At 45.0% G+C, this 10,034-nt stretch overlaps 1 pseudogene; it reads right to left on the bottom strand.

Annotated features, from left to right (window-relative positions):
• Positions 1-985: 985 nt before the first annotated feature.
• LOC147119885 (putative G protein-coupled receptor 139) lies at positions 986-9,372 on the bottom strand (annotated as a pseudogene).
• Between the last annotated feature and the right edge of the window lie 662 nt (positions 9,373-10,034).

Below are 10,034 nucleotides of genomic sequence, written 5' to 3'. Positions count from 1 at the left end.
AAGGTAAGCTGCAGGTGCAGCAGGCGGTTAGGAAGGCAAATGTTATTTTGGCCTTCGTAGCGAGAGGCTTTGAGTACAGGAACAAGGATGTCTTGCTGCAGTTGTACAGGGCCTTGGTGAGACCACATCTTGGGTATTGTGTGCAGTTTTGGTCACCTTACCTGAGGTAGGATGTTCTTGCCATGGAACAAGTTCAGCGAAGATTCACCAGGCTGATAACTGGGATGGCAGGTATGACGTATGAGGAGAGATTGGGTCGATTGGGCTTGTACTCGCTGTAGTTTAGAAGAATGAGAGGGGATCTCAATTAAACTTATAAAATTCTGACAGGACTGGACAGACTAGATGCAGGAAGGATGCTCCTGATGGTCGGGGAGTCCAGAACCAGGGGTCACAGTCTAAGGGTAAACGGTATGCCATTTAGGACAGAAATGAGGAGGAATTTCTTCACCCAGAGTGTGGTGAACCTGTGGAATTCTCTACCACAGAAGGCAGTAGAGGCCAATTCATTAAATATATTCAAGAAGGAGTTGGATATATTTCTTAAGGCTAAAGGGATCAAGGGGTATGGGGAGAAAGCAGGGACCGGGTACTGAATTTGGATCAGCCATGATCACATTGAATGGCGGAGCAGGCTTGAGGGGCCGAATGGCCTACTCCTGCTCCTAAATTCTATGTTACCTATGTTAATGTTGAAGGTTGGAAGCTTGCAGAAGAAGCAAGGCTTGCTGTGGACCTTAAGAGCAGCAGCAATAATTACGTCAACTTCTGCGACTTTTTGACTGGAAATATTGAATTGCCAAGGCTTCCCACACGCTGGAAATCAATTGGCCAATTGTGGTAAATTTGTATCAATCTCACAGACCCATTTGCAATCGTGATGGAATCACTAAATTAGGGGAAACCACCATTCCCCGCACCTGAATTAAAATTGACCCTATGGTGTTAAAAGACGATTAGACCATTCAAATGCGGTTCATGCAAGTCACGTATAACGGATATCCTTCTGTCTGTAATACCACGGGACATTATTAATTATGTAGATGCGCTCGTGCAGAAAATACCAGGGAACGCTTTTAGAACATGCCAGTGCACGAATCGTTCCTATAACAACAGCCGCGGTTTCCTCGGTGCAATATTCTGTTTTCAACTTCTGGCAACAAATGGCCACAAATCGATCGAAGGTGAAAGCGACCGTTAACAAGACAGAACTGTCTCTTGATGCATGAATTAAAGTAATGCTGAGACTGCATCCGGGAGTAATGGACAGGAAGCTACCTGGAAAATAAATAATAGGAATCCGGTTTAATATCAAAGCAGTGATAATGACCAGGAGTTCCGTCACCGCCATGGACACCAGGTACCGAGTGATACATCTGGAGAGACCGGACTTACCTCGGGGCAGGATCACAATCGCCACGAAATTAACTGTAAGAAAGAAAGACTTGCACTTAATTAGCGCATCACCGGACGTCCCACAGCGCTTTACAGACAATGAAGTGCTTTTGGAAGTGCAGTTACTGATGTCAGTAAATTGGGATGTTTGTGTCATTGGTTCTGTATGGTTACAAGACACTAAATTGGGATGGTTTTTGTCTCTGGTACAGTCAGATCAGCAGCCCCAATCAACGGTGGGTTTGTTGCCCACGACTACGCCTCTATGCCAGCTTGTGAGTCTCATATTTACACTAATTTATTGCTGGGTAATATTTTATACGTATACATTTTTTGACAAATTTGTACTTGGTGTTAGGGTGAAACTGCCAAATCTGCAATTACTATTCATCCCTATTGGTCATGCCGACACGAAGAGTCATTTGTTTAGTGTAGGACTGGAGTACATGTCGGCCAGACCAGGTCGAGTGGGAGGTTCCCTTCTCTGTCTCACATTACAACAATGTAGCAGGTTTCATGCCTATTCTAATGGGAAATAGAGGAATGGCAGAGTCTCTAAGCAATTATTTTGTATCGGTCTTCACGATAGAAGGCACTAAAAAGTTCCCAATAATAATAGATAATCAAGGTGCTATAGGGAGGGAGGAACCTAAAACAATGTCTATCACTGGAAAAAAAAGTAATAAGTAATGAGAAAAAGCAAACTAATGGGGCTAAAGCCCGACAAGTCCCCTGGACCAGATGGCCTGCATCCTAGGGACTTAAAATAAGTGGCTGCAGAGATCACTGCAGAGATAGTGGATGCGTTTGTTATAATCTACGAAAATTCCCTGGCTTCTGGAGAGGTCCCAGCAGATTGGAAAACCACAAATGTTACGCCACTATTCAAGAAAGGAGGGATACAGAAGCAGGAAACTATAGGCCAGTTAGCCTACCATCTGTCATTGGGAAAATGCTGGAATCCATTTTTAAGGAGGTAATAGCAGTACATTTAGAAAATCATAAGTCAATCAAGCAGAGGCAACATGGTTTTATGAAAGGGAAATCGTGTCTGACAAATTTTCTAGAGTTCTTTGAGGATGTAACAAACAGGATGGATAAAGGGGAACCAGTTGATGTAGTGTATTTGGATTTCCAGAAGGCATTCGATAAGGTGCCACATAAAAGGTTACTGCACAAGATAAGGTTAATGGTAATATATTGGCATGGATAGGGGATTGGCTAATTAGCAGAAAACAGAGAGTCGGGATAAATGGGTCATCTTCTGGTTGGCAATCAGTAACTAGTGGGGTGCAACAGCGATCAGTGCTGGGGCCTCAACTATTTACAATCTATATTAATGACTTGGATGAAGGGACCGAGGGTACTGTAGCCAAATTTGCTGATGATACAAAGATAGGTGGGTTAGCAAGTTGTGAGGAGGACACAAAAAGTCTGCAAAGGGTTATAGATAGGTTATATGAATGGGCAAACATTTGGCAGATGGAGTATAATGTGGGAAAATGTGAGTTTATCCACTTTGGAAGGAATAATGAAAAAGCAAATTATTATTTAAACGGAGTGAGACTACTAAATGATGCGGTACAAAGGGATCTGGGGGTCCTAGTATATGAAACACAGAAAGTTACCTTGCAGGTACAGCAAGTAATTCGGAAGGCTAATGGAATGTTGGCATTTATTGCAAGGGGTTGGAGTATAAAAGTAGGGAAGTTTTGATGCAACTTTAAAGGGCGCTGGTGAGACCACACCTGGAGTACTGGTCTCCATAATTAAGGAAAGATATACTTGCATTGGAAGAAATGCAGAGAAGGTTCACTAGGTTGATTCCTGGGATGAAGGGGTTGATGTATGACAGAAGATTGTGCAGGTTGGGTCTATACTCATTGGAGGTTAGAAGAATGAGAAGTGATCTTATTGAAACATAAGATTCTGTGGGGCATGGACAGGCTGGACGCTGAGAGGATGTTTCCCCTAGTGGGGGTATCTAGAACGAGGAGGCACAGCATCAGAATAAGGGGTCGCCCATTTAGGACGGAGATTAGGAGGAATTTCTTCTCTCAGAGGGTTGTGAATCTTTGGAATTCTCTACCCCAGAGAGCTGTGGAAGCGGAGTCATTGAATATATTCAAGGCGGAGACTGACAGACTTTTGAACTACAAGGAAGTCAAGGGGTATGGGGGGAGAGTAGGAAGATTGGATCAGCCATGTTCTTATTGAATGGCGGAGCAGGCTCCAGGGGCCGATTGGCCTACTTCTGCTCCTGTTTCTTATATTCTTATGGTCTTATTTTATCTGATGCCAGCCCACAAACGTACAGATTTATTGTATTCACCTTATCTCAATAACATTGTTTTCCAAACTCTGAAGCACTCCATGGACAATTCTCACAATGCACAATTAATCCTGTGGTTTATACCTTCATTATTTTATTAATTCACCGAGTACATTCAGTGGATATGTGACCGCGTTCTTTAACTCCATTCTGAATTTACACTGAGTCACTGCATAAATAAAGGTGTTGGTGCAAGAACTCAACAGCTGAAGCATATTTCCGCTTTCTTGTAGAATAAATTTGGGGTCACTGAAGCCTTTGATTATATAATCATTTGTAAATCACTCATAAAAGAACTGTACAACAAACGTCATCCACAACAGGATGAAAGTGCCCGAGATGGCGAAGAGTAAAACGATGGACTTTCTCCGGCTCTCCATCTCTGGGTCACTCTGATTCTCTCCATTGCTGTGGGCCCGGAGTCTCCTGCGGGCTCCACTGGCCACTAGAATGTATCTGACGGTCAGAGCATTGAGCAGCAAAATCAGAAGGAACGGGGCACATGGGGTCAAAATACGGTCGAACCAGTCAAACGCTCTCCATACGGGTGAGGTATAACGGATTTTCTTCAGTCTGCAATACCACGGGACATTGTTACTTATGTACATGGGCTCGTGTATAAAGTACCATGGGACGCTTTTCAGACATCCCAGCGCACAGATTGTTCCTATAACTACAGCCGCCGTTTTCTCGGTGCAATAATTTGTTTTCAACTCCTGGCAACAAATGGCCACAAATCGATCGAAGGTGAACGCGACCGTTAACCAGACCGAACTGTCTCTGGATGCATGTATTAACGCAATGTTGAGACTGCACACCGGGGTGATGGACAAGAAACTACCAGGAAAATAAATACCCGGAATCCGGTTTAATATCACAGCAGTGAGAATGACCAGGAGATCCGTCACCGCCATGGACACCAGGTACCGAGTGATACATCTGGAGAGACCGCACCTTCCTCGGGACAGGATCACAATCGCCACTAAATTGACTGCAAGGTTAGAGAGAGATGAAGAATTAGAGTAAGCTCCAAAGAAGTGTTAGGTTGACCGGAATTATGCAAAAATAGCAGCTTTGTTAGCTGAAGCGACGAAAACAGTGTAATAATCCAAAGTGGAAGTGGGACAGACCGCCAGTTCGGGTGAATGAAAGTTAATAATTTTCATTTATAATGGGGATCCATAAGGGAACAAATCCAGTCAAACAATTTTATACGTTTCAAATGGATTAAAAGAGTGGACTGTGCAATGATAATTAAAATAACCCGTACCTGCCTGAGGAGGGACAGAGCAGCGTTTTTAGGAAAGATGTCAGGAGCAGCGAGTGTGGAAGTCCAGTGAAGGATCGAACCAATGGTCGGGGTTATAAAATGGAACAGAAGCCCGGGATTAACGTGTTCCCGGAATAAGGTTTATTAATAAACTAGTCACTTATTTGAAGGTTTCGAATTGTTGACCTTTAGCTTACCTTCAATAAGTCGATTCGTTGAAGCCAATCAGCGTAAAGTAAATCATTAAATCATCTCAGCAATTGATTGATATGTTGGATTGATTAATGCTGCATTTGTCAACAAATGGTTCACCTATCATTATTAATCAACAGTGAATGATTCACATATTCATTACATTCATCGGATGAGACGTTTAACCGAGGCCCCGTCTGATCTCTCAGGTGGACTTATAAGATCCCATGGCACTATATCGAAGCAAAGCAGGGGAATTATCCCGGGTATCCTGGCCAATATTTATTCCTCAATCACATAGGATATACGGCACAGAAACAGGCCATTCTGCTCAACCAGTCCAGTCCAACATCACTAAAACAGATTACCTGGTCGTTATCACATTGCTGTTTGTGGGAGCTTGCTGTGTGTAAATTGGCTGCCGCGTTTCCTACATTACAACAGTGACCACACTTCAAAAGTACTTCATTGGCTGTAAAACGCGTTTTGATGTCCCGAGGTCGTGAAAGTGGCTATATAAATGCATGTAGTTCTTGAAAGCAGTCATCAATTATTTGTATATCTATGCGGACCAATTTGAATTGCAGAAAATTAACGCGAGTTAATTAATTTAATTTAGTTGCTGCAGCCATGCCTCTCAATTGATGCCCCTTTGTTTTCTCACAGGGTGTTCAGTTCTGAGACGGTCGGAAGACCACTTTCGCTGTACTCATCATCCGCCCATATGATCTGGGGCTCTTCAGTTCAGTGGTGGGGTTGGCTTTGAACAGATAGGCAGCGTTTCTGCATTTTGTACAATAGTACACCTGTTGGAATTCAATGTTTGTCTCACACCCGATGTACAAATTAAAGACATGACTGCGGATCTTCCACAGCGACTGAAGAATTACACTGTAAATAACTTGAATATATAGAACGCCAAGGCACCTGGGGGCTGAGAGCGCCCTCACAACCGCACCCCAGCATGAGCCAATCCGCAGGAGAAAAGGGAAGATAAATCAGACAGATTCATCAATTACAGTAATGTGATAATACCACTGAAATAAAATATGAATAACGTGATAAAAATGTATGAACACGGTTTCTCAGTGTGCTGTTGGTATCTAGCCTGCTTGTGCACTGCAGTGATATGATGTGCAATAAAAATTGTCATTTAAAGCAATCACGTTTCCCAGTCACACCCAGCTGCAACCGATTGCTCGGAGTCGCGCCAGGGGATGAGAGAAGGTGGGAACAGAGCTTAGATCCCTGGAACTGAGGGAGGTGAAATATTATTCGACTTGATTTCAACGCAATTGTTATAGGTACATGTAATTCAGTTTAAAAACACAAAGATATTTTTGTAGTTAAATTGTCTCCATCTATCCACAATCGTCCAGAAACAGTTAAACGGGAGCAAGGCGGGAGCTGGTGGATAGTTCGCCCGCTCCTCACAGCGTGGTGGTGGGAGAAAATGGAGACACATTTCGAAGTGTTATTTCGAGGTGGGTGTTCGGGTCGGCTTATTTCACTCTGCACCACTACACAGGCCGAGTACAACCATGAAAGTACCCTCTTACCCTCTCTAGATCTTTTCATCGCTAACTGCCATCGTGACATCAGCCACCTCCATTTCTCTGCTCCCCTCACTCACGCCAACCTACCTCCCTCTGAACTTGCAGCACTCCATTCTCTTAGATCCAACCCTGACATTGTCATTAAAACTGCTGACAAGAGTGGTGCTGTTGTTGTTTGGCGAATCGACCTCTACTGTATGGAGACTGATCGCCAACTCTCCAACACCTCCTCCTACCTCTGCCTGGACCATGACCCCACTAGCAAACATCAAGCCACCGTTTCCAAGGCAGTCACTGACCTCATCTCCTCTGGAGATCTTCCCCCCGTGGCCACCAGCCTCATAGTTCCCCAACCCTGCACAGCCCGCTTCTACCTCCTTCCCAAGATCCACAAACAGGACTGCCCTGGTAGACCCATCGTTTCAGCCTGTTCTTGCCCCACCGAACTTATCTCTTCCTATCTCGACTCTATCTATTCTCCCCTTGTCCAGTCTCTTCCCACCTACATCCGCATCTCTTCGGACGCACTTTGCCACTTTAACAGTTTCCAGTTTCCTGGCCCCAACCGGCTCCTTTTCACCATGGACATACAATCCCTCTACACCTCCATCCACCACCAGTATAGCCTGAGGGCGCTCCGCTTCTCCCTTGAATAGAGGCTTGAACAGTCCCCATCCACCACTACCCTCCTCCGCCTGGCTGAACTTGTTCTCACATTGAACAACTTCTCCTTTGAATCAACTAATTTCACCAAATCAAAGGTGTGCTATGGGTACCCGAATGGGTCCCAGCTATGCCTGCCTTTTCGTGGGATATGTGGAACACTCTTTGTTCCAGTCCTACACGGGTCCCCTCCCGCACCTCTTTTTCCGGCACATTGATGACTGTATCAGTGCCATTTCCTGCTCTCGCCCTGAACTAGACAATTTCATTCACTTTGCCTCCAATTTCCAGCCTTCCCTCACCTTCACATGGTCCATCTACGACTCTTCCCTTCCCTCCCTCGACTTCTCCATCTCCATCTCTGGGGATAGCTTATTGACCAACATTCGCTACAAGCCCACTGACTCCCACAGCTACCTGGACTACACTTCCTCCCACCCCGCCTCCTGTAAGGACTCAATTCCATTCTCCCAGTTTCTCCGTCTCAGCCGCATCTGCTCCAACGATGCCACCTTCCACACCAGTGCTTCCGACATATCTTCCTTTTTCCTCAACCAAGGATTCCCCTCTACCGTGGTTGACACGGCCCTCGACCGTGTCCATTCTATCTCCCGCACATCTGCCCTCACCCCTGCCCCTTCCTCCTGGAACCATGACAGAGTTCCCCTTGTCCTCACCTTTCACACCACCAGCCTCCACATTCAACGGATCATCCTACGCCATTTCCGCCACCTCCAATGTGATCCCATCACCAAATGCATCTTCCCCTCCCCTCCCCTTTCAGCATTCCATAGGGACCGCTCCCTCCGAGACACCCTAGTCCACTCCTCTATCACCCCCAGCACCCCTTACCCTTCACTCAGCATCTTCCCGTGCAAGCGCAGGAGATGCAACACCTGCCCTTATACCTCACCCCTTCCCACTGTCCAGGGCCCCAAACACCCCTTCCAGGTGAAACAGCGATTTACTTGTACTTCTTGCATTCTAGTATGCTGTGTTCGCTGCTCACGATGTGGTCTCCTCTACATTGGGGAGACCAAACGCAGATTGGGTGACTGCTTTGCGGGACACCTCTGTTCAGTCTGTAAGGGTGACCCCGAGCTTCCGGTCACCTGTCATTTTAATTCACTGCCTCATTCCCACTCAGACCTCACTGTACTTGGGCTCTTGCATTGTTCCACGGAAGCACAGTGTAAACTCGAGGAACAGCACCTCATCTTCCGATAAGGCACTTTTCAGCCTTCCGGACTCAATATAGAGTTCAACAATTTCAGATCATAACCTCGGCCCCCATTACATTTTTACTTATTTTTTATCCCCACCTTTGTTATGGCCCTTTCCCACCCTTTTTTTTCTCTCTCCCACATGGCAGCTGTCTCTCATTCTGCCAGGTCATTTCACACCTAATCTAGAGCCGTCTTTTGTCTCCACTAGTCCTATCACCATCTCGTCTCGTTTTGAATACCTCTTAACGTCTCTTCACTTCTCTTTTGTTCTCTCCCAGCCTGGCCTTTCAATCGATTTCATTTCCTCTGCCTTTCCAGTCTTGACAACGAGTTTGACCCGAAACGTTGACTCTATTTTGTCTCCACGGATGTTGCCTGGCCTGCTGAGTTTTTCCAGCATTTTCTGTTGTTATTTCGGGTTTCCAGCATCCGCAGTATTTTGCTATCATACATGAAAGTAAACAACCGGCATAAACACTTGAAGGTAATTGCAATCAACTGTCGCACTGAACTACAGTCCTTCTGTGTGTAACATCGGTCGAACCAATCCCGCTGTACAGAAGACTCCGGGGGGAACACATTGCACAAAGTGTGGCCAATAACAAGTTACTGAGACGATCCAGATAACTAACGCTTTTTACAATCAATATCTTACTGCAATACTTTACCTGGCACAGCGATAGCTGCAAGGACAGTGTAGTAAATGGCATATACTAGGCCTCTGGGTGGGGCGTGCATTTTCTGTGAGAAGCAGCAATGTCTATTCCGGATCCCACACACGCTCTGTTCGACATTTAAAGGATCCCTTATTATACCTGATGTGAACACTCCGAGACACAATTAGATGACATCACCATAAGTGTTAGTTACAATCATTGCACAAACAAGTTAGGTGACATCACCATTGGTGTTAGTTATAGTCATTGGACAAACAGATGAATGCACCGGATTTGACTCTGATTTCTGTTGCAGTAGAATGGACAAAACTGGACGCCACCGAGTTCTAAATGAAAACGCCGAATAGCTACAATGTGAGCTGAACACTGGAGTCACATTGCAATTTTCTGGTGTTTTTCCTTTAAACTTCTGCGGAAAGGAAATGTAGAATACTTGATATCAGCATGTAGCAACTGTTCAAAGAGAAAATGGAAGCCCCTTTAGACTGTCTGTTCAATGGTTCGAAGGTGGCTCCATATTGTTAACAGTTATGGTTTTCCCACATTTCAACAGTGACTACACTTCAAAAAAGTACTTCATTGGCCGTAAAGCGCTTTGGGACGTCCCATAGTCGTGCAAGGCACTATATAAATGCAAGTCTTTCTTTCCTTCTTTATTTAAGCATAAGTGAAACTTAATACACCCAGTATTGGAGCAGCAGTTTACAAAGTACGATACAGAAT

Source organism: Somniosus microcephalus, chromosome 4, assembly GCF_052327205.1.
Source record: "Somniosus microcephalus isolate GS21.2 chromosome 4, FLI_Smic_1.0, whole genome shotgun sequence".
Classification (NCBI taxonomy): Eukaryota; Metazoa; Chordata; class Chondrichthyes; order Squaliformes; family Somniosidae; genus Somniosus; species Somniosus microcephalus.
The sequence above is the reverse complement of the archived record's forward strand: the minus strand, read 5'-3'. Positions and strand labels throughout refer to the sequence as shown.